Genomic DNA, 25,595 nt, shown 5'->3' with positions numbered 1-25,595 from the left:
TCTGGCTTCCAGAGATTGCTGTCCTGTGGTAAGGTAAGGAGAGCTACATAGAATTAAAATTCTAACACTTTCACCATTGTGGTATCTACAGACTCCGGAAAGGGTTCAAGCCTTTTATGAATCCCAGTAACATACCGTATGCCTTTCTTTCCTGACACCTAGAGAAGAGAGAAGTAGGAATTAAATACTCATTCGGTGGTCCTAGCTACCGTTCTGTTCCCAGGAGAAGGAATAACGGGCTGTGAAGACAGCTGTATGGGTGGGATAAATCTTTTCTCATCAGTGCTGTTCCTCAAGCCTCCTATTTCAACATATATACCCAAACTAAACTGAATAGAATTACAGTATGGAAGAGAAATTCCCCTGTGGGTTCATATCTCCAAAGAACTGGCATTTTGAATAATCTTTGACTTCCAGTTCATGTTTCAGTGCTGTTTGTAATTTAAAATAAGAAATATGCAATTTTTTGGCATACAATCAACAACTTTTCTATGGCAACAAAAAGCGATACTAGCAGGGATGAATTGGAAGCCAATTATTTGAACTTCAGATTTTTTTTAAATATAAAGAGCTGAATAAGTGATAGTACACAGACACCCAGTGTTCAGTATGTGAATGTAAGAAAACCCTGGTCATCCTGCCCATTTTCATAGGAGTCCCTCTTATCCTTGCTATCCTGCAACTTAGCTCCATGTATTTATTTTTAGTTAAGTGTGCAATCTCTTTAGGGCAAAGGGTAGAATTAGTTGTTTAGATTGAGAGTAGTGTTTCCGAAGGACCCAGTTTTTATGGACTCCCTAGAATACGGCCTTGGATTTTTACTGGGTGCTAAGGATCTCAGTTTGAAAAAAAAAAATGAGTTAAAGAAGCTAAAATATGTTCTGTAACAATAAATGAAAAAGTATTTAAGTTGTGAATGTCTTATATTGTTGTTAAAATAAAATTGCCCTTAAAATAAGGAAAAATAATTCTGTAGAATGAAGCCTTTCAAACCCTTGGAAGATATTAAGGACACATTTATTTAAAGAAATTATACTCCTGACAGATGCTGGAGTTGAATGTTGGAGGTGAATCTTCAGAAACCAGGCTGCATGCCAAACAAGAAAGAGAAAGGTGAAGGGCAGAGGACAGAAAGAACAGGGGAGGAGGAGGAGAGTGGGGAGAAGAGACAAATAAGAGGCAGGGAGCATGGAGGAGATTCAAACACAGCTGTGATTCTCATATTTCCAGATAGGGTGTGGTGTGGCTTGATTCACAGAATCAGGACAGGGCAAACACTTGAACCTGTCCTTGGTATGTACCTCAATTAATAGCTGACTTGATGTGATGTAATGGTTTGGTCAAAGGCCACCCTTTCACTGTGATGCTAGGGTCATACAAACAAAACACAGCAAACTCCGCAAACAGAATGTATGTTGTGGTTCCAGCCCAACTGTCTAGCACACCTCTTAGAATTTAGTGGTCATTCTATACATTTATGCAGTGCAAGTGAGTGAAAAAATGCAAAATGGGTAATTCAATGGTGAATTAATGTTTTCATCCTAAATTTTTTTTGATTGTAGGGATATCTTACAGAATTCATATAATTGAAATTTGTTAGAATTAATATTTATATCCTAAAAAATGTGTTTTGATTGTGGGGATGTCTTACAGAACTCATATACCTGAAATTTGTTAAAATTCTTTCCATTTTATAGAAGGTATACATTTTATAGAAGTAATTCTTGAATATTTTCATCCAACAGTACCCTTAATTCTGGCTACACGGAATGTTCCACATTAGGTTTCCATACAGGGACTTCTTCCTTTCTTTTGCCAGTGTTACCCCATCGTACAACAGTGTGGAGTTTGGCATTGATTACATTAATTTAGTGAAATTATTATAGTCCAGGGTCTGGCTCTCTGTGTTGAAACTAAGACATGAAACTAGGACATGAAAATACTGACTGACATTGGAAAAGAAACTGGCTTCACAGATTATTACTTTAAAAGAAGGTACATTTACGGATGCTAGATTTGGCCTGACCAGTGCATCCCGGAACGGTTGTGGAAAACGACATGGGAATCTAAGTCGAAGCCTTGGCCGATGACCTCATAATCATGCAAGAGGAGTTAGATGCTTCCAGTGTTCAAGGGACTCAGGGTAGGGTACACCTGGCAGGATATGCCTGTCACTAAGACTGTTTCTGCCAGACACTCCCATCTGTTTCTCACGGCAGCTTCTTCATGGCTGTGAATCAGAGTAACACATCAGTCTTCATCTCTGGGCTTCTTTCGTGTGCCGCTTCTGCTAGACTACCCTCTCTTGAGCTATCTTATTAATGTTAGCAGAGTTTATAATCAAAATCCACTTCAGTCTGTGAACGGTTTGGTCTGCCTACCTTGATACTGTACATATCTCATCATACCCATGTTTGATTTTAACACTTAACTCTGAGGCTTAATGGAATGGGGGTGCCTAATTGTGATCCCCGCACACAACCTAAGTATTTAGAAAATATACGTTCATGTTAACAACTATCCAACCAGTCCTCCCAGCTTTTAAATACCAAGCATAAGGAAATTATCTTTGAACATATTAAAAGAAACTTCTTTGCTTTAGTATTTATGGGCATAACATTTAAAAAAAATACACAGTAATTTGGCCCTTTCATACAGAAACTCAAAAAGAAATACAATCTAGGAAATATCCAAGTTTCTAGGAAACTATGCAGTGCCAGTCAGGTAAGGAGAGTGGTAGGAATTGATTATGAGAATTACACGGTAACATACAACAGATGTTTCATAAATCTTCCTGTTCGGTAAATAATTACCAGGGAGAGGCAATGACTATGTTGATGTTGGTTGAGATAGAGACAAAGGGATGTACAAAATCAATTACAGACATCTATGGACAGGTCACAGGTGACAGGTGACAGGTTCCAGGCTATGATCTGACGGAAAAAATTGTTGCTGGTAGCAGTGGTAATTAACAGGAGACATGAAGAGGCACAGAGAGTTGTATGTATAGCACAAAGAGGGAAATGGTGTGATAGTGAGAATAATTGGAAAGGACCTTCAGTGCTTCTTCCCTGATAATCATCTTAAACTTGTTTTTTTGTGTTTTTCCAAGACTCATATATTATATATGTAATTACATGAGTGTATATGTAACATTTTAAAACATTCATTTCAAAACATTAAATTTTTATGACCTGAAAGCTAAGTAAATATTATCAAAAGTGAACATTTACATGGCATTTTCCATGTGCCAGGCCCTTTTTTAGACACTTTCTGGCTGTTGACCCACATACCCCTCATGCAACTTTATCAGAGATGTGGTATTGCTATTTGCATTTCTGCCAGTGGAAAATTTAGGCACTCAAACTTCAGTCGAAAGGTGCCCACTAAGCCACAGCCACTAAATAAATAGCAGAGTTGGGAAATGGATGCAGGTGGCTCATGGGTGCTCCTAGCTGCTGAACTTCCCATACAAAATCCAGTGCTGTCTGAGTAAAGCAATATCCATGCTACATGTGTGTGGCTTCAAGGTGAGTGCCTTAGTTCCCATTTCCGACCAGAATTTTCCCCCTCATTTCCTCAAATATAGATATCCTGGAGCCTCTCCTGGAAGGAAGTGTATCTCTGCACCATCAGGTAGTAGAACAGCATTGAGGGTAGAGTGTGGGGGCAGTGAATGGGCCCCCTAATTTCCTAGAGGAGGTGAAAAGGTTGTTGTTCTCAGAAACTTAGCCGACCTTCCAAAATTATGGAAGAGGAGCTACCTAAACTACAAAATATAAATCTTCGTTCCACAAGTCATGTTACAGGCTAGGAATTGTCAGGTTTTCATCCTGATACCAAAGAAGCACAGCAGAAAGATATCAGCACTTTGCTATAATTCCACTTAAACGGCTCTTCAATTGCCCATCTCCTAGAGACCCTCTGTTACTAAATCAAGTACTTTTGGCTCCCCCGGCTCTACTGTACCCTTAGCTCCCATTATATTAGTGTTACAGTTACATATGCTGACCAGTATTCAGAGAAGGAGAGATCCTAGTATGTCCTTAACTGATTTTGCAAAATGCCATCTTTTTGACCTCAAATTGGTTTTTGTTGTTATGCCTGAGCACATTTCAGCCTTTGTTCACAGTCTCTTAAGCACGGTGGCACCTGGCAGAGGTGAAGGTAACTGAACCCGCACCAAGTATGGGACATAGAAGATGCTAGACGAATGAAAGTAAAAAGCCAAGTAGCCAGTCAAAATCTATTGAGCATCAGTAACGTGCCATGCCCTGTGCTGAATACAGGGATGCAGTCTTAATAAAAAGTAATGACTCTTTTAGGAGCTCATCTCTTAGCCAAGGAGACAGATAATCAAATAACCGATTTAATGTGGTAAATGCTCTGAAAGGTATGGCCAGGGTGTTTGGGGAAATAAAATGGGTATGTGTTTTTCCTGTATGGGAAGAAATGGCTTATTTTTCAGGAATGCAAATACATCTCTTGCATTTACTCCTAAAAATAAAGCAGTATGCTAATTACAAATAGTCAAACACTATAGAAAAGTATAAAGCAGAAATAAAAAATGACCAAAACCCTAGCATATATAGAAAGCCACTGTTAAAAATGCTGAGGTATCTTCTTTTCCACATATATTCATTTGCAAAACAACTCAAACAGTGCATGATGTTTTGCCATCTTCTGTTTTCACTGTATAATTCTATGGCCATCTCTCTGATGGAGATAGAATGACATCATCACTTGTAAAGGCTGGATGACATTGTATGGTAGTAATGTTGTTTATTTCACTTATCTGGATTGGACCTCTGTGTGTTTTCTAATTCTCACTTTTTGCTGTTGTAAATACTTCTGTCATGAGGAGAAGTATTCAAATACTGCTGGATCACAAGGTACTGTGTCACGCAGGGCACCTGGTGAGGTCCTAGGCTTCTGTAGCTCCCTGGATTGCAGACATCAAGGCTATGGAGAAAATATGTTTCTGAGAAAGTATCTTATCAACTCCTCTCCTTTTTTTACTTTAGAAAATTAGCTGTCATATATGCTAACCTCCCTCATAAACACTGAAAATGTGCTAATTGTCGAGAAAATATTTACTTACAGTAGATTAATAGAATTTTATCAAAAGTCAACAAAACATTCCATCATGGATGCCCATAGATTGAAAACATAGTAAAGTCTGAATTGTGTGTGGTATTGATGTATTGACTGAATTTAGAAGTGGTAAAAGGTCTTTATTGGATATGTTTATAGTGTAAAATGCTATTATGAAAGTTGGCAAGGTCAGTAAACCTTGGGTAGGGAACGAAAACTAATTTCAGTTATCTTCTTTATCCAAAGTAATAGTGTGTTAGAATTCTAGAAATGAGAAAGATGCAAAATTAGAAGTGTATATGCTTTTCTTTGACAGACTATCCCTATTATAATATTTTTATTTAAGTTTTTCTTTAATGAATAAATGAAGAAGTGAATCACTCTGTACCATTCTTTGGTACCTGTATTTAGGAGGAAAAAAAAAGATTCTGGAGAGACAGAAGCAGTCTATCTATATTAAGGACGGGGGAGAAATCAGAATCTTTACTCAAAGGTTGCCTTAACCACTATTCTGTGAATCACTCTTCCTACACTGTTAAATGGCAGCCTCTCAGGGGCAGTATTTGTAATGGCAGAGGAAATAGTGATGTGAATTATCTCTTTTTGAAGAGATCAGAACCCACAGTGGGGAAAATGTAGATAAGTAGAAAGACCACAATGGGAAATTTTTACCCTGAGTTGTATAGTAAATGGTCAAAGTCAGAGTTGTCAACAGTCTATTAGTGGGGGAGAGAGAGAGAGAGAGAGGGAGAAAGAAAGAGAGAGAGAGAAAAAAGGTCAGACATAAATATAAAGCTAATATTTCTAATTAAAAAAAGATGAGGCTTTCTGAGTGATAGGGAAAGCTTAGGTGGTGAGATACTGTGAGGATTTCCCAGGATGGTAAAGTATTTGCATTGCATGAATAACTATTATATTAAGGTGCTGGGAAGAGAGAGGAGGTTTTTGAGCTTAAAATTTAGGAATCCTCATGTAAGAGGGGATGCTCAGCTTGTAAAAAAGTAGATCCAGAACACAGAAGAGTAAGTTGAGTTTCGGAGAGAATAAAGAGCAAATGAGGTAGGAGAGCATGAAAAGAGAGAATAAAATAACCAAAGTGAAAATTCAAGATGGATAAAAATATGTTTCCAAAATCACAATTGGATGAAAGTCAGTTTACCAAATTCTGAAGAATTTCAGTATCTCTTTCTATTCATAATATGCCTTTTGAAGTAGAAAGTTCTTCATTATTGGGGTGCCTGGATGGCTCAGTTGAGCATCCCATTCTTGATTTCAGCTTAGGTCATGATCCCAGGGTTGTGGGACCAAGCCCCATGTCAGGCTCTATGCTGAGTGTGGAGTCTGCTTAAGATTCTCTCTCTGTCTTCCTCTGCACCTCTTCCCAGCTCATGCTGTCTCTCTCTCTCTAAAATAAAATTTTAAATTTTAAAAAATTTAATTAAATTCCTTCATTATTAATGCGATTAATCCTATTTTGATTTGGGCTTGACACTTTAAGTAAACACATTATATTTTTAGTATCCCTCATCATGTTTGTCTTTGAGCTATGTGCCTTCAGAAATGGCTTTTTAAAAATTAAATATTTACAGGAAACCTGGATATTTTTCTCCATATATCAACTTCAAATTCTTTTTCCTTGAACAACCAAATAATTATTTAAACAGCATATTTTTTTCTTAAACATTAGTGCCAACTAGACACAAATCATATTTTGAAGAAAATTGGTAAATCTTGGTCAGCTTAGAGGAGTTTGTTTTCTTGTGAAGTTAATGAATTTGAGGTTGCAGGTTCATTTCCCACAGAGACCAATTAGTTCTACTGTCTTCTCTGGCCAAAGCTTATACCTGTGACCTTGACCAGGCCTCCTTCCCAAACTTGCCATTGGTCACAAGTCATTAGAAACAGGTGATTGACTATCAGCAATTCACAGTCAGTATTGGGAAAATATGTATACACTAAAGACATGTGCTCTTCAGACTATGATAAAGGGCTATATATGATCTTCCTTTTGAATATCACCTAGATCTATAGACATACTTTGAAATACGTCTTCATCATTCCCAGGGGAATCATAATGTACTTTCTTGTGAAAGAACTATAGTGAATTATTATGGCAATATTTCCTTAGACCATAAAAAATTTAACAAAACTAGACAGTCCATTTCAACCCCTAAGGCTAGAGTTATGAAACACCAGCCCTTTTTGGACTTGAATAATTAAGATAAAGGCGAGTGAATGGTCTATGAAATAATCTTAGTTATTAAAAGTTATGTAGGCTAAGATATATTCTTTACAGCATGATCAAAATTAAATTTTGTAATCTTAAACATCGTTTGCTTTTGGTGTATAAAATTTTCAGTGATTGTGTCATCCTGGCATATATCCACCATTGTGGGTTTTTTTGTTGGTTTGCTTGCTTATTGGATTTTATTTTTGATTTGTTTTTAAGATTGTGAAGAGAGTTTACTTTGATTTTAAAACTACTGCAATGTAACTAAGAAAAAAATTTCAACTTAATTGGATGGTCACTGCAACAGATGTTTTATACGTGGTTTTATGTTCTTTTTTAAAAAAAATTTGCTTTGTTGTTACAAGTTTTATAGGAATTTAGAAATAATCCCTGTGCAGTTAAAGAGACGGTTTAGTAGAGTTTAATTTGATCTAGACTAGCAGTACATTATTTTTAGGTAACTTAGAAAATAATTTCTCATATTCATTCATGTCTTCGTTCAATAAACATTTTTGAGTGCCTGCAAGATGCAGTTTTCATGGCTGAGAATGGAACAGAATGATAAATGCTAACACAAGTCCCTACTCTCATTAAGCTTATATTCTAGTGCTGAAGACAGACAGAAACAGAATAAACACATATTTTTTGTAATTTTAGATAGTGATAAATATTTTGAAGGATAACCAAGCAGAGTAAAAAGAGTGATGGTGAGGAGTGGGGAATTGGTCAAGAAAAGCCTCTTGAGCAAGGTGACAACGTTTAAGCAGAGACGGAATAAGCAATAGAAGTCCTAGTAGAAAATCGTTTTCAGGCAGAGAAACAGGAAGGGCAAAGGGTGTAAGACTAAAATGTGCCTGTTGTGTTCAAGGAAACATCAAGGAAACTAGTTTGGTAGAAACAGACAGCAGAGGAGAGTCCCAGGGACTGAGCTTGTAGAGGTATCAGGGGGACATGCTGAGCATGAGAAAGACTGGATTATATTCTAGATGTGATAGGATAGGAAACTTTGCCCTCACTGACCACATTATGGGTGAAAATTTATATAAAATATAAAGTCAGTGAAGTTCAGTAATGGAAAGAATTGAGTGTTGAGAGCTGAGTCTTGATCTTATTTCTATTTCAAAAGGACCTCTCTGTGATCTTCAGATTTTATGAAAGCAATTCATATTGTAGTCTTAATATAAACACTCAGCAGATATGATTAATAAGATGCAATAATGAAAGAAAAAAAGTAAGTTAATGAAAAATCTTTTTCATGAATATAGCCTGTGTCTCATTATAATCCATTTGAAAAGATTCAACAAATCTGATATTTCTGAGTAATTAGGGACATGCTATAAAAGATATTTATTTCATCAATAGAAATATTCTATCTTCTATTAAGGAGTTTTACAGAGATCAGTGAATGTTTTTGTAAACTGTGGAAATTGAGAATATATTATCAGTTATCCAACTTATATTTCATATTTATTTTTTAAATCTCTCACCACCATAAAATTTAAGACTAATTTCAATATGTAAACATAAAAGTGAATTAGGCAGTGAAATGTCGCCTCTATACTGGTTGTTTAATGTAGGTGTGGTTTTATCAAGGGGCCAGATGTAATAGAGCATCTGTCTAAGTACTGACATGTGTTTTAGAATACTGACATAGAATTCCCATGAGGTCTTTCTTGGAATAAAAAAACACCTTTATTCTAAGACTGTTACCTTTATACACCTTTGGTGATAAAATACAGTTTCTTTTATGGCGCAGATTGTAGAAAGAAGTTAGGTTATTTCTCTTTGTCTTTGGCAAAATAAAAGTGGAAACACAACACTTATCTCACTCCTGTCCTGTGTGTGTGTGTGTGTGTGTGTTATTTAATTGGACTATAAAATGAAAAAGTCTGGAACTTCTGGTGGACTGGGAATTATTTCAAACGGGCTCCAATCCAAGATACTACTTGTCAATGGTACATGTTCCAGATCACAGAAGAAGTCATTCATGGATATCTTCCACCTTCATTTGCCGCTATGGGGTATAGATTCAGTAATTGAGAAAGTTTAGAAATGACTTTATTGCCTACATTGGGTTAAAATGGCCTTACTAGCTTATAGTAATTCTTCTTTTATTTGAGCTACTCAAGCCCCTGCCTGTGTGAGAGGCGTGACTAACCCATCCTTCTTCCTTGGATGCATCATTACTATGTGTTGTCCAGGAAATCTCTCAAAGGCTTATAATTACTTCTCTTTTATTTTTTTTTGGTCATGTTTAACAGTTATGCCTTTCATTCTGTTTTTAATAATTTCATTTTCTTTATCAGATAGTGTTTAAGTTTTCCTACTATTGTTTCATTTTTTGTTATGGGCAAAATCAGTTCATTACTCAGTGCTATTTGTTAATGCTACTCCCAAGGAATATGAATATTTGTATTTCATAATAAGAATGCCTGAGCCTTTCAGTGTGTTTTGATTCCCCAGAATTTGGAAAGTCCAGTATGCTGACATTCACATTTACAGAGGTCCATAAGTGACATTTGGTGAGTTCAAACTATTAATTATAGATACCAAGTTGAACTCAAGTGAAAATATTCCTTTCCTCTAGGTCTGCTTAGATAGAATGGTGTTTGAATTTATAACTTCAATGCTAAGTTAGTATTCAGAGCAGCCCAGTCACAGCAGCAGAGACAGAATGACCTCCTCGACAGAGCCAGGTGCCCCAGGCCTCCCTATGGCAGCTGGGAACTTGTGGTAGAAAGCTCAAGTTCTGTGGTATTTACCATCTTTTCTGACTGATAAATTTCATGTAGGAGGGCTATTATTGTTCCAGATGACTTCGCAGCTTTATGCACACTCGTTTTGTAGATTCCTGCTGTAATCGAAAATTGGTTTTACTCCAGCTTTGACCAAAAAATTAGATTANTCCCTATGGCAGCTGGGAACTTGTGGTAGAAAGCTCAAGTTCTGTGGTATTTACCATCTTTTCTGACTGATAAATTTCATGTAGGAGGGCTATTATTGTTCCAGATGACTTCGCAGCTTTATGCACACTCGTTTTGTAGATTCCTGCTGTAATCAAAAATTGGTTTTACTCCAGCTTTGACCAAAAAATTAGATTAGGTTAACTACTCTTGGTTTTAGATTACTGATACAAAGTGCTTTCATGAATATGACGGACAAAGTTGAAATTCAAACTAAGTGGTGTCCAGGGCGCCTGGGTGGCTCAGTCGGTTAAGCGTGCAGCTTCACCTGAGGTCATGATCTCACGGTTCGTGGTTTTGAGCTCCGCACTGGGCTCTGTGCTCACAGCTAGCTCAGAGCCTGGAGCCTGTCTCAGATTCTGTGTCTCCCTCTCTCTCTCTGATCCTCCCTTGCTCATGCTGTCTCTCTCTCTCTCTCAGAAATAAACAAAACATTTAAAAAAATTAAAAAACAAAGTGGTGTCCCTGGGTGCATTTTTACTTAGACATTTTCCCTGAGGTTTTTATAATATCGTACAATTGCATTCAGATACAGAACTTGCATAGAATCAGACTCACTGAAATTTTGGTGATCCTTTCAATCTGTAATATTCTTTTTAACATTTTCCCCCTTTTTCAAGTTTTTATTTAAATTCTAGTTACTTAGCATACAGTGTAACATTAGTTTCAGGAGTAGAATTTAGTGATTCATCACTTACATACAAAACCCAGTGCTCATCACAAGTGCCCACACTAATGCCCATCACCCATTTAGCCCATCTCCTCCACCCCCCCCTCAGCAACACTTCAGTTTATTCTTTGTAGTTAAGATTCTGTTTTCTGGCTTACCTCTCCCTCTCTCTTTTCTTTTTAGTGTTTTAATGGAAACTAGCTTGATATTTGAAGTGACTATAAAGATGATGATACAAAAAGATTTAAAAGGCATCTATTAATTTTCTTGCATGGTGAGAACATTCATTATGTTTATTGCTTTTAAGTTCTTATAAACTGAGTAAGAGAAAGTAATTTTCTTGAAGTAAGAATTCACTTAATACCCTTCCATATTTTTTCCATGTTTGGTGTTTGGAGAATAAAACAGACATATAAAATGCTTATTACATTTGGCAGGTTGAAAATGTGATTGATTGAAGGTCAGCATTGAGTTACAGCTGTTAACAGAAAATGTGTGATGAGATATAGGCAACTTCAGCTTCCTGGTTAGAATGTGTCTGGACAGCCACCTACTGGGATAGAGATGAGATCATCCTACACATTGCTGCCACTTGATACTCATAAGGTGTTTTGTATTCATGAGTGACAAAACATTCACCAGACCACTCCCTCTGGATCCCCAGCCAGACTTTGTAATGGAGAGTGTATGTACAGTATGGGTGGGAAGATTTGGATTAAGAAAAAATCTTCGATGAAAAAGGAGATGATGTGATTTGACTGCCGTAAGGTTATTTTGTGTCTAAAGTATGCAGACAATTGTCACTGGGCACTGAAGAGTTTTGTGGATGTGTTTTCAGCTCTGGGTTAGAGCTCTGGCCCACTTGAGCTAAGGTGAGAGCTTTCCTGGTATCTAAGAAAATAAAACAGCCTTGTTCCTTTCATGTACTGTTGATTTTTAACCTCTGTACTTTGGAGAAATTTCCTCAGGTCCATGTCCTATCATCTTCTGCCTTTTCTAACAGTTTCTTAGCCTTTTCTCATCATCATAAATCCTTGGCCAACATTGATAGGACATGTGCCTAAAATCCTAGAATATTATCTAGGATGGAACCTGTGAGGTCACAGAGGGCATTGGTTACAACATTGAGCTTCATGGACGAGGGCCAGTCAGTAGCAAAGCATTTTGTTACAAAATAAAAGAGAAAAATATATATATTGGTCTGATTTTGCTAAGTTTCTTTCTTCAGTCTGAAATAATACAGCATGATTACTTGGTACTAAAATGGTCTTTCATGAGATGAAGGTGACAATAAATTACCATCTCTGATTGATAAAATCAGAAGTGTTTAGCCCAAAAGTCCAATTTTAATTTTCAAATTTATGCTTCTGTAGATTTAAGAATCTGGGAACTACTCATCCAGTTTGACTAATTACCTAAACCATGAATCCCATCTGCAGAAATCCCTACTTGTAGCAACCCAGCCCTTCCTCAAAACACTTCCTGTGAGTTCTCAGACTTTATTATGATCTTGAGCTTTTCTAACTATAACAACTCTTCTCTTACATTGAATCTAAGGCTACTACTTTAGTTGCCACTTTTCTTAATTTTTATTTTACCAAACGCTATATGTACTATGTCTAAAAGGATATTTTCCTAAATGTCTTCTAAAGACTACTGATATAATGGTATATGTTAACAGGTATGAAAGGGGTGTGGAGGGGGGGGACCACACAATCAAGTTATTTTGGGGAAGCAGTAATTCAAACAGTAGATTGCTTAATTTCAGTACCACAAATTCTTTATTGGGCAGATTCATTCAATAAATCTTTATTGAGCATTTACTGCATGGTAGGCCATGTTCTATGTTCTATTCTCCAATGACTATTCTCCAGTATATATCTACACTAGAGATATTTAAGAAGAAGATGCAATAATCTGGGTTTTCAAAATTTAGACTGTGGAATCTTATTTTCTTTCTTGTAGTTGGTGTTATTTGGAAGAGCACTAAAATTATTAGGTAAGAGTTATCTTCTTCCTCTCATCTCCCTTTCTTGAAAATTTCCCAAATTAAACCTGTTGATTTTTTTTAACCTTTATTTAGTTACATGATTCTGGACATGCCTTAGCTCGTCTTTGATTCTGTTTTGACCTAGTACAGCATGGGACTGTTACCTTCCTTTGGGGTGGGGGGCTCTATATTCCTCTGAGTACACAAGAAGCTCATTTTTGTCTTGTTTTTGTCAATTTTATCATGTGGATATCAAATATGAGCTCGAATTCCATAATGAGCACATATCTATATCAAGCCTCATCTTGTTAGAGCTAGCCCATCAACCCTATCTTTTTAAAAATCTTTTTGTAAGTTTGTTCATTGGACTTTCAAGAAGCTGCCCACTCAAGTCTATCTTAAGTAGGGACAGGTTATTGTAGGAATTGCTTTAGAATAATGAGGACATGTATCTTAGCCACACAGTCAAGCTTTCTGTACTGTAGAAACAGCAGCACAAGAAAGTGTCAGGGGACCACAGGACAACTGTATCATTGGGCCACATAGAATTGGGCATGTGATTGAGGAACTGAAGGCCAGTTGGGATGCAGTGATGCACTAGTGACTGTCATCTCTGCCTCCAGAAGCAAAACTTTATTGATCCCTCTTCCTTTTCTTTGGCAATAGTCTGATTTACCTGTGCCTTTCTTTGTGACCTTCCAGTTCTGTACCTGCTACCCTGGCCTAGGTCTCGCCATATATTTCAAGCCCAAGAGTTGGCCCATTCGGTATAGTACAGTCTTGTGCAGTAGCTTTCTGACAATCAAGCAGTCCTTGTACTGTGGCAGTTCTAATCTACCATTTGGCTCAGAGCACAGGTTTGATTTTTGAATATAATTCTCTTTGAGCTTATCAGGATAAATTAATCATTAATAAAACCATCAGTAACTAAATAGATCAGTATAGAAGACCAAGTGGTTCTTTTTTAAAAAATTTAAGTGTCCATTCATTTTTGAGAGAAAGAGAGAGTAAGAGCAGGGAGGGGCAGAGTGAGAGAGAGGGAGACACAGAATCGGAAGCAGGTTCCGAGCTGTCAGCACAGAGCCAGATGTGGGTTTCCACTCCAACCCATCATCACTTGAGCAGAAGTCAGACACTAAACCGACTAAGCCACCCAGGTGTCCCTAGTATAGAATACTGAGTGGCTCTTAAAGTGTGGTCGCTGGCTTATGCAGAATGAGCATAAGCAGTGACTTTGTTAGAGACTCCACCCTAATCCTATGGAATCAGAAATTGCAGGGATGGGATTCAGCAGTCTGCATTTATCACACTCTCCAGGTGATTCTGATGCAAGCTCCAGTTTGAGAACAGATGGTATAAAATCGTCTCTTTTGAGTCTGGGTTTATAGTGTGATTGCCAAAAATAATGACTCTAATTGATATGCAGACATCTTTCTGATAATATTTAACTAACAGTTTGAACTGGTTTTTAAAGTTGCTTTTTGACACAAGGATACCATTGTTAGCATATAAGATCACATTTTTTTCTGTTAGCTGTGGCATCCAGTTGATGTAAACTTTGGACTTTTTTTTGGTATACAAATTACAAACAATAATTCTTATTCCTTAATGCTTAAAGCCAAGAGGAATGTGTCCTGCTGGAGACCATTCCTTGCCATTCTGGTTTTCATGTTATTTTAAAATATATATAACAGGGGCACCTGAGTGGCTCAGTCGGTTAAGTGTCTGACTTTGGCTCAGGTCATGATCTCACAGTCCGTGGGTTCAAGGCCCGCGTCAGGCTCTGTGCTGACAGCTCAGAGCCTGGAGCCTGCTTCAGATTCTGTGTCTCCCTCTCTCTGCCCCTCCCCCACTTACTCTCTTTCTCTCTCTCAAAATAAAATAAAGACATAAAAAATTTTTAAAATATATATAACAGCTGTGTTGAAATACAATTCATATGTCATGTATACACTCATTTAAAGTGCATAATTCAGTAACTTCTGGTGTATTTGGAGGTGTGCAGCCTTCATCACAATCAATAGAACATTTTCATCACCCCCAAAAGAAACCCCATACCCATGAGCAGTCATTCCCCTTTCCCTACCTTTCGTAACTCCTCATTAGCCACCTGCAACCATGGATCTACTTTTGTATTTGTGAATTTGCCTATTCTAAACATTTCATATAAATGGCATCATTTGATATATGATCTTTTGTAACTGGCTTCTTTCACTTCACTTAATACTTTTAAAGTTCATCCATGTTGTGGTCAGTGTCAGTATCCCTTTTCATTATTCCACATCATTCCAAATAATATTCCATTGAATAGATATACTGTATCTGAATATAGATATTTTATATATAGATATAAATTATCTATTTATATATAGATATAAATTTATATATAGATATAAATTATCCATTTACCAATTGACACTTGTTTGTTTCCACATTTTGGTTAAATAATACTGTCGTGAACATACATTTACAAGTTTTTGGGTGGACATTATTTTTATTTATCATTGTATATAATTAAGACTGGAATTGCTGGGTCATATGGTAAGTCTCTTTTTATTTCTTGAGGAACTCACAGAATATTTTTCAAAGTGACTACATCATTTTACATTCCCACCAGCAGTGTATGAGGGTTCTAATTTTTCCATATTCTTGTCCATATTTGTTATTATGTGCCTTTTGAAAATAGGCAGGGGCGCTCAGTTGGTTAAGCGTCCGACTTCGGCTCAGGTCATGATCTCATGGTTGGTGGGTTCGAGCCCTGCATTGGGCTCTGTGCTGACAGCTCGTTCAGAGCCTGGAGCCTGTTTCAGATTCTGTGATTCTGATTCTCCTTGTCTCTCTGACCCTCCCCTTCTCACACTGTCTCTCTTTCTCAGAAATAAAGAAACCATTAAAAAATAAAAAAAAAAGAATATAGCCATTTTTATTGGGTATGAGTAGTACCTCTGTGGTCTTGAATTGTACTTCCCTAGTGATTAATAATGTTGATATTAAGCATTTTTATATGCTTATTGGCTAATGCTATTGGCTATTGGAAAAACGCTATTTAGATCCTTTGCCCATGTTTTAATTGGGTTATTTGATTTTTCATTATTAAATTATAAAATTAGCAATATATATATATATCCTTTTCAGATATGTGATTTCATAGTAGTTTCTTTTTTGATAAGGGCTTGAAAGACTAGATATGATTTCTGTATATGGAGAGAGAGATTAATGAGAGATTTAAAAAGATGAATTTTTTTTGCATAGAAACACAAAGTAGCAATGGTCACTGCTATGATAATTCAACATCAAATTTATCTTTAAAGATATTTAATTTTGCCTTAAGTTTGTTTAGGAGAAAACCGGTGCCTAATTTTATTTTATTTATTTTTAACGTTTATTAAAATTTTTAAATGTTTATTTCTGAGAGAGAGAGAGCATGTGCAGGGGAGGGGCAGAGAGAGAGGGAGACACAGAATGCAAAGCAGGCTCCAGGTTCTGAGCTGTCAGCACAGAGCCCAATGTGGAACTCTAAGTCGTGAACTGCAAGATCATGACCTGAGCTGAAGTTGGATGCCCAACTGATTGAGCCAACCAGGTGCTCCAAATGTTTATTTATTTCTGTGTGTGTGTGTGTGTGTGTGTGTGTGTGTGTGAGAGAGAGAGAGAGAGAGAGAGAGAGAGAGAGAGAGAGAGAGCGAGAGCGAGCAAGGGAGGGGCAAAGAGAGAGGGAGACCAAATCTGAAGCAGGTTCCAGGCTCCAATTTGTTAGCACAGAGCCCAATGAAGGGCTCAAACTCACAAACTGTGAGATCATCATCTGAGTCGAAGTCAGATGCTTAACTGACTGAGCCACCCAGGTGCCCCACCAATGCATAATTTTAAAGGAAAGAGAGTTTCCATAAGGAGTTTAGCTACAAAATGAAAAGTTCCAACAAAATTAGAACTCAATATAAGCTATTAAGTGTGAAAGTTAGGTTTTTGGTTATTGGTGGTACAGGAAAATAGTTTGTAATAATGAGGCAAGAATGATAGTGCTCTCAGCATATATGAGAGGGAGAGGGATGGAAATGGAGATAGTAGAGATTTGCGTAATTAAATTAGGTAAGTAGGAGAGAGAAGGCTGGCATGAGGTGGACTCAGGATCAAGGAAGAAGAAAGTCTTTAGACTGGAAATATTTAGGTATGTTTGAAGCAATGGAAAAGGAAGTGTGTGGAGAGGGAACAATTAATTACACAAAAAGGAAAGAGTAACAGCAAAATCTTAACGAAGCAGGGTGGGGCAGAATAGCACCCACCAAAACAGTCCCATAGTGGCTGTCAGACCATGTCTAGAAGCTCCTTGACCCTCTCACATGTAGGATCCAAACAAATAGGATGTATTTGTACTGTTCACATCATGTACTGTTAATCTGAATGAGATTTCTCTCTCTCATTCACATTTCCTCATAATATATTCTTCTCAAGTTTCCATGCAGTCATCAGGGTTGATTCTTTCAGGAAGAGATGATCCTTATTATAGAATATTCTGTACTGAGTTTTCTTTTTACAGTGACATTCTGTTTAAGACAAGCTTTTAGTTAAAAAATTCACCTGATGTTCCTTCAATCCAGTATTTCAGTAGCCTAAATATATCTCTCGTCATGCCACAACTCCAGGTGGCATATAGATGTGTGAAATGATTACTATTTTTAATCTCTTAGCTGAAGCAAAATTAATAAACAATAATCCAAACATTTCTTCCTAAATTATGAGCTTCCCTCAAATGATTTTCTCTTTGTTTTTATGGTCCCTATGTGAAGTTTTCCTGTCAATGTAATATCACTATCTGGAGAATGATGTATGGAAATTAGACTTTTAACTCACTCAAAATCAGGAGACCCAGCCTCAAGTCCTGGCTCTGCAGTAATTATCTGTGTCCTTTGTCTAGTCACATTCTCTCTGGACACTTTGTTTCTTCATGGTAAAATTAAACCATTCTGTTGAAATGAAATTGAAAGTCCCTTCCAGCTATGTTAGTTTGTGAGTCTTTATAGAAGTTTGTAATTGCATTTTTTCTCTTTGTTTACTAATCTGCCTCCCCCAGTTTAATAGATAGCATTCTGATTTAAAGGTATAATGTCCCACATATTTACTCATTGCTGATTTTTTCAACTGATTGTAAATCCTTCAAATAGAAATCCTGATAATGTTCCTATTACTTGAATGCTTTCATGTAATGTTGATCGAGATCTGCTTGCCAGGCTGGCCCAGGCTCAGGCCTCCCCAACAGCATCTACATATTTGCTGGGACCTTGGCCTCCTTCTCCATGTGAAGTGTGATCATGAATACTACATTCTTGCCTCACATCCCAGCCTTCCCAGGGGGTCCCAGCAATCTGGTATTTTCTCTTGTACTCCAGATTCTCCTGTCCAAGTATGTGACCCACAGTGGATGTTTTGTTTTCTTTTGTTTTGTGGTTGGGAGCTTGGGGATTGAGGGCTGTGAGAGTGCTTTCCATACTATGCACTGTTAGATTCTCTGTAATATAGGCCTGGTGCACTTTAATGCTGGTCCTGGAAGATGGGTAGTTACCGATTTATACATGAGGAAACAGAGGCTAATTTGAGTAAATAACTTACCCATGCAAGTGGAAGGAAATGATCTGGACCTCTCACAGGTGATGTCCATAGTCTTTGCTCTTAGCTGCTCTGTTTTTGTACATCTAGGGTGACTCTGGGGAGGAAGGATAGTGGGTTACCTGGAAGGAAGAACTTTAAAGCTTTTTTCCCCTTTATCTACCCTGGTTGCCTCCAAGGCAGGGTGGGGGGAGACCTTAAGAGTATAGAGAAGGAAAGATTGATAACCATATCTCTCGAGAGCATGTACACTTCATGTCAAGTTGTCTGTTTTAATGGAAACCATGTTTTCTGATTGTTACTAAAAATGATCATAAAAGTAGTTGTCATTCCTTGAGTTGCTTGAGTGTAATGAGACAAGAACACTATTGGATCAGTATTGTAATTAGGTCATAGCACGAAAGATGTTTTGAAATTTCTCTATGTAAAAATTCCATGCATTTTACATGGTTAATATCATTAGTTTATGTACATCTAAATGTTCATGCTGAATTAGCTTGGAAATGTGTTATCGATGACATGTGTTACATCCTCCGGGCAGCTACAGGACTGCGTTAAAACGAAACGCTGGTTGTAAACCAGATGTGTGCCTTGGCGCTGCATCATTTGAAATATGACATCATGAAGAAATTGATGCAGTGTTCACAAATCTGTCATGGTTGATAAAAACAAAGGAAATAAACCAGCACTTCCCTGTGCAGAGGTTAGCAGTTTAGCATGTATTTAGTGCACACTTTGTGCCAAACGTTAAATAGATGATCAGGACTCAAACTTAGGTTTAATATAGCTAATAGTCTGGTGGAGGAGACAGATAGACAATTAGGTTTTAAATACCACAGAAATCATTTTTATTTGGTTTATCCTATTTACCTATATGGTCTGAACCCATATATCATACAAGCCAAGTCAAAGCGGTCTCTAAGCAGAATTATTTGATCATGTAGCATTTATGATAAAATTAAAAATCACTCATAAAACTATAGAATGAGAGATACTTGGAATGAGAGCAGCCCCTCAGGAAAAGAGCCAGGGATTTTATGTGTCCATAAAGTCAGTGTAAACCAGAAGTGTGTGAGCTCCCATACCTGCCATAATAGGTGGAATTAATAGAAGTATGAAGCAAGGACCAATGGGCAAGGACGAAGCCTTCATCTGTCTGCTGGTATAGTTATTTCACATGCAGAGGATGGTGCACACTTACTTACTACCACATTATGGAAGAGACTAGACAAAAATAGAATTGCATCTCGTAAAGATGTTTTAATTAGAAATTGTTATTTAATTCTTGGACCAATTTGGAATTTGTGATGTTGGTCATGGTGATGATATCATTAATGATAACTAATGGTAAACTACATTATCTCATTTAATGTTCTCAGTGTAATGAAGTAGGCATAGTTATTATCACCCATTTCACAGATAACAAAATGGATACAGAGAAGTTATTCACCTCCCTGAGATCACACAGGAAGAGGGAGAATGTAAGCCCATGTCCTTACTGACAGTGCCATCCAGCATCACATATTTAATAGCTGCGAGTCCTTGACAGTGCTATTCTAGGACTGCAGTGCTTTGTGTGAGGACAGAGAATGATTTCATAGGGTACCGCTTTGCAGAACTTGCCACTCGGTTAAATTTGGCAGATAGAGTCCCAAACTTTACGTGAAAGAATTTTCTCAGAGATGCTCAAGAAAGGGCAGGAGGAGCTGTTTAAGGTATTTGCCCAAATCAGAGGACTCTGTTTTCTTTGGTCTGGCTCTAATTGCATTTCTTTTAGTGCAGAGAAATTTCCAGTTATCTAGATACCAAGAGTTGCCTAAAGCTTTTGTGGTTGTAACTATTGTTCATTCTGTCCTTAAATTACTGACTCAAAACAATATTAAACAGCATTTTTTAATTATCCATACTAGTTCTAGTAATTTTTTTTTCCAGGGTTGGAAATAGAATTTTGTTCAGACTCAAAGTAAACATCCTGGGGCAAGACTGTGCAGTTTCTTCAGAGAAGAAAGGTACCTGAAAGCTTCGGTTACCTCCCCATGGGACAGCAGTGATAGGCTGTGGCAATTACCTAATTTGAGAAAGGTCAATGACAGATTTTTTTCCCCATTCTTTCATAGTAACATTACAAAAGCAAGCTGGCAAAAAGTCTAGGGAGAGAGTTCTCCTTGGTACTTCGCAAATATCATATGTTTCATTTATTGCAGTCCAGATGCACTGTCTTCTGATAGAGAAACACATAGATCTTATTAAGGTTATATAAGTTTTAAAAACTGAAAAACCTAAAAATGATTGTAACTAATGTTTATTAAGCCCTTTGTGTAGTAGGTAGTGTTCCAAGCAGTTTACAGCTTAATATGCTTAACCTCCACATTAAGCTGGGGAATTAAGAATTACAGATATCCCATTTAGAGACAACAATGCATAGAAGTGATACATGACTGCCCAAGATCACACAAGTAGTGTCGGAGATGTGATTTGGACCTTAGTGGTCTCAATGCGGGACCTACAGTCATAATCGAGTCTCTATATGGCCTCATTATCCAGTTTATTATCCACGAGAGAAGCATACTCATTCATTGTTTGGTGAATGCGGGAGGCAGATAGTACAGATTGGCTTATTTGACACGTACTCTACTCCCATGCTCACATATCTTCCTGCACATAGAGGCTGGGAATTCAGAAAGCCCCTTTTTAAGACTCGCTTACAGCTGGAGTTCTTCTCCCGCCCAGGGCTCTGCTGGACAGATCCAGTTGTCTCAGACTTGGAGGGTATGGAAGTGACATGCACAGGCAGCAGAGACCTTCGGGTCTTTGGTTCTTTTGCTAGTTTGGTCTTTGGCATCGTAGCTGCTGAGCAGTGGGTCGCAGCAGCAGCAGCAAGATTTTTTCTAGAACACCCTTATGTTGTGGTTAGGAACTTTCGTAACTACTTATAACCCATAATAAAATTCTTTCTACTTAAGCTAGTTATATTGCATTCCTTGTGAACAAGAACCCTAATTAATGCAGAGGGCTTCAAGCCTGTAAAGGGATTAGTCTAAAGATCTTTCCAACCCTTGGTGCCCCTCCAGTACTGGAAAATTGACTAGAGGAAATACATTTCTTCATTATTAAAAAGTTGGACTAGAAAGCCCATTTCAAGTTTATCTAATTTTTAATATCAAGATCCAGAATGGAGCACCCAGGAGATTCTTCATATATTTCATTAAGCCAGTTTTTCCAGTACAGGTTATCTCTTCTTCTCTGAGTTAGCCAATGAAAAAACATTGCATTTCTGGGAAATGATGTGTCTCTTATAAAAAAAAAAAATGGACAGAGGCTTGAGGAATAATCAGTCTAAACAACTAAGAAGGGTTCCCAAAAGCATTGCTTGTGATGTTAATACCCTCAATCATAGAAAAGCAATAATGGAAGTTTTTCTCATTCTCCTCTTGCCTTTGGATTTCTTCTCTCTTCTGTCTGCGCCATGTGTAAATCTTAAAGGAAAGGTGGACAGGACAGCCTAGGAGGCATCCCTGGTAGTGAGCAGTCACTGAGAAGGGCAAGATGACCTTGAGACAGTGTTGGCAGGTGTGGCTGAGGGAGAGAAGGGCAGAATAACAGAAGATAAGGTTGGAGAAAGGAACTTAGAGCTAAAGAGATATCCTTCTATTGTGTGGATTGGCTGATAGGTTTTAGCAGAAATTTTAAAAAGCTCTTTTAACAAGGATGATTATGAATTGATAACTTGGATGATTGGAGGTGGGAAAGAGAAAGAAGGGAGAAAAATTATGAAGCTATTTCAGTAACCTAGCAATGAGGAATAAACACCTGAAATATATAGGTAGAAATGGAAATTTCAGGAGTCAGTAAAAGGTTATAGGTCCAAGTTAGGAGATTATTGTAGAAGCTGAATACAAAAAAAAATTTTTTTTAAGACAAAAATGGTCATTAATGCTGTGCTGCAAAGTTATAAATAAGAATAAAGGCATATAAAGTATTGGATTTGGAGATTAGCCACCCTTAAAGCGTAATTTCAAATACAACGTACGGCAGGGGACACAATCGTACGTGCATTTTTCCCCATTGTTTGCCCCTGAAAGTTTGCAGCTGAAATAACCAGCACTGAATCCCCAAATGCTTCTGGGAATTCCACAACTCTCTCTCTCTCCTTCTAGACACGATGACATTTCCAGCCTGTGCTAGGGGAGCCCAGTGCTACTGTTCTCATGGGTCTGGTCTACGAAAGGAAGTCATTCTTCTGAGATTGGTGGGTGTTTTCTCTGAGGCTACTGAATTACCTTTTACTTGTCTTTTTTTTCCCTTATAAATCCTTTTAAAAATGAAATTGTGAAGGCATGGGAATATTTAGCAGATAGTGGAAAAACCCAGGGATTGTAAGTAGAACTCAAAATGGCTTTTTCTTTTCCCACATGGAGAATTTTAAGAATAATAATAAAAGCATTTTAACTCTAAGGTTGCATCTCTTTTAGAATTTAATTTCAGTTAGATTATTGGAGGGTGCATGCTACAGACAAGTCATGTAAGTGCACTCAATTTCCCAAGTAATGAGATTGCTCAGAAAGTGTTCATTATGATCAAACACTTTAGTAGCAGGCATCAGATCAGTACGAAGCTGGTGACTTCAGGGGCTCTAAATTCATTTATGAAAATGCCTTATTTATCTTAAGATAATTTATTTTGCAACCTTACCTATCCTAGAATACATTTAGGACCAGAAATTGAGTTTAAAATTTTTACATCCTAAAATAGGTAGAGAAATATCTATTGCCCATTTGCTTTTCATGGGTAAACCCCTCAGGCAAATGTCACTTTGATTGTAGATCCAATATATAGAAAGCTTACACTGTGGCTTTCCAGACCATAACAAATGAGAAGCAACAAATTGCAAGGGGGAGAAAGAGGTGATCGTGGCAAACACAGTGAGTTCATGAAGTAAAAGCTAGGCGTTTCACTTTAAGAGTAGATAAGGATAAATAAAATCCTTATTTCTCCAGTCTCAGGAAAAACTACTCAAAGGCCCAGATGTAAATAAGGTACTTGGTTAACCCTGCAGCAAGTGCTGGAACAATAATGTCCCCACCCTGTGCTCGTGTATATGGGTCAGTCCATCAAAGACATGCAGGTCCTTGTTCTTGGCCTAATACTATTGTGCCACGTATTACCATCAGGATTCATGAGACTTTAAATTCTTTATTTTTAAAAACAATTTTTAGATGGGCATGGAGGAGAGCACTTTGGGGATGAGCACTGAGTGTTATGTGGAAACTAATTTGACAATAAACTATTTGTAAAAAAAATAAAATAAAATAAACATTAAAAAAAAGAAAAAAGAACAAAAGCAATTTTTAATGTTTTATTTATTTTTGAGAGAGCATGGGGTGGGGGAGGGACAGAAAAAGAGGGCGATCGGAAGCAGACTATCCACTGAGAGCAGCAAGCCCACATGGGGCTTGAGTTCAGAAACTGCAGGATCATGACCTGAGCTGAAGTCAGACGCTCAACCATCTGAGCCACCCAGGCTCCCCGACGGGGACTTTAAACTCTTTAAGTTGAATTTCAGGTGTACAGCATCTAAAAAATCTGTCGTTTTACTTTCTTACACCTTGAAGCTCATAGTTTTCTACTGTTAAAAGGTAAACCGAGGCACATTAAAATTTTCAAGGATTTATTTCAGCACACATGGATTGGAATGGAGCACACCAAAGGTAGTAAGGAGCACTCACCAACAGGAGCTATGGGTGAGGATTTTGTAGAGAAGATGCTGAAGCAAAGCAAAACCAATAATTGATTGGCCATACCTTGAGCAGTTACTTTTATTTGTAAAGCTGAATTGTCTGCTTATGATTGATTGCTCGTAAGTTTTCTTTCTCGGATTCCAGTGCATGGACTTTGGATTTGGTTTACGGATATAGGTTACCAAGGTATTAGAGCCATTTCAGTCTGTGGCCTCTAAGTCACTTGCAGTCATATGGTTAGACTAAACTATCATTTTTGTGATCATTTGATCTTTTGAGCCTCCTTAACATACTCTCTGTAGGAGACTATCAACCTTGTACCTATGACTCTACATTTGGTAGATGAAGGGAAAATTAGTGTTATTAAATTGAAGGTAACATCTAACTTAATGTTTGCCCTTAATCTCTTGTTGGGTTTGCCTTTGAAAACAATGTAGAAATTTAAATGTTACAAAATCTGAGATTTGCTTCAAAATAAATGGAGTTGAAGAAAGTGAATGGAGTTACAGATAAAACAAGATTTGGCCATGTGTTGATAATTACTGAAGATGTGTGATGAGTTGATAATTGTTAAATCAGGTGGGTTCATTATTCCCCTACTCTTACATACATATATATGTATATATATTTAACACTTTTCATAAATAAAAATTTTTTAAAATGCAGAGATCATATCTGATGAAAAGTAATTTAACATTTTACTCTATATCTGATTTTGCCAGATACAATATCCAAATGCCAAGGTTAATATCCAAAGTGAAATTTGTGGCATGCATTGCTAAGAGTTTATGTAGATGGTATTATGCATATGGTAGGATAAATAAATAATAAACCATTTTCATTAAAATGATGTCAGTGTTCCATGACTAAGGCATACACTTTTTGACTTGAATCATGAGAGCAAAATGCGTTTCTTCTTTAAAATATTTCTTGACTAATGAATAGTGAGATGTAACAAACAAAAACATGTGCTCTACTTAAAATGAGATTTCAAGTCTGTGCTGCTTTATTTTTTTCATATCCCATAACAAATTTTCTTTATCGTAGTTGATTTCCCATGAAGTAGAACTACATTTGTGCATTCTTCTGAGATCTATGAACCTAGATTTTTTAAACAGTAATTTTTTTGTGTTTTTTTTTTTTTTAGATCCCTGGTTGTTTTCTTTCTTTTTTAGTGTTTTTCCAAACACTAGTTTCTTTCTGATGTTAAACTGATACATTTACAAAAGAGAAAGTTTTAAATATAGAAAATGTTAAAGAAGGAAAATGTTACCTACAAATCTATAATGTAGAAGTATCAAACATT

At 37.1% G+C, this 25,595-nt stretch overlaps 1 protein-coding gene across 2 annotated transcripts in view; it reads left to right on the top strand.

Moving 5' to 3' along the window:
* Window positions 1-25,595, top strand: part of OXR1 (oxidation resistance 1) — a 360,417-nt gene that overhangs the window by 221 nt on the left and 334,601 nt on the right. The gene's annotated exons all lie outside the window — the stretch shown is intronic.

Source organism: Crocuta crocuta, unplaced genomic scaffold, assembly GCF_008692635.1.
Source record: "Crocuta crocuta isolate KB4526 unplaced genomic scaffold, BGI_CrCroc_1.0 scaffold39, whole genome shotgun sequence".
NCBI classification, from domain to species: Eukaryota; Metazoa; Chordata; class Mammalia; order Carnivora; family Hyaenidae; genus Crocuta; species Crocuta crocuta.
The sequence above is the reverse complement of the archived record's forward strand: the minus strand, read 5'-3'. Positions and strand labels throughout refer to the sequence as shown.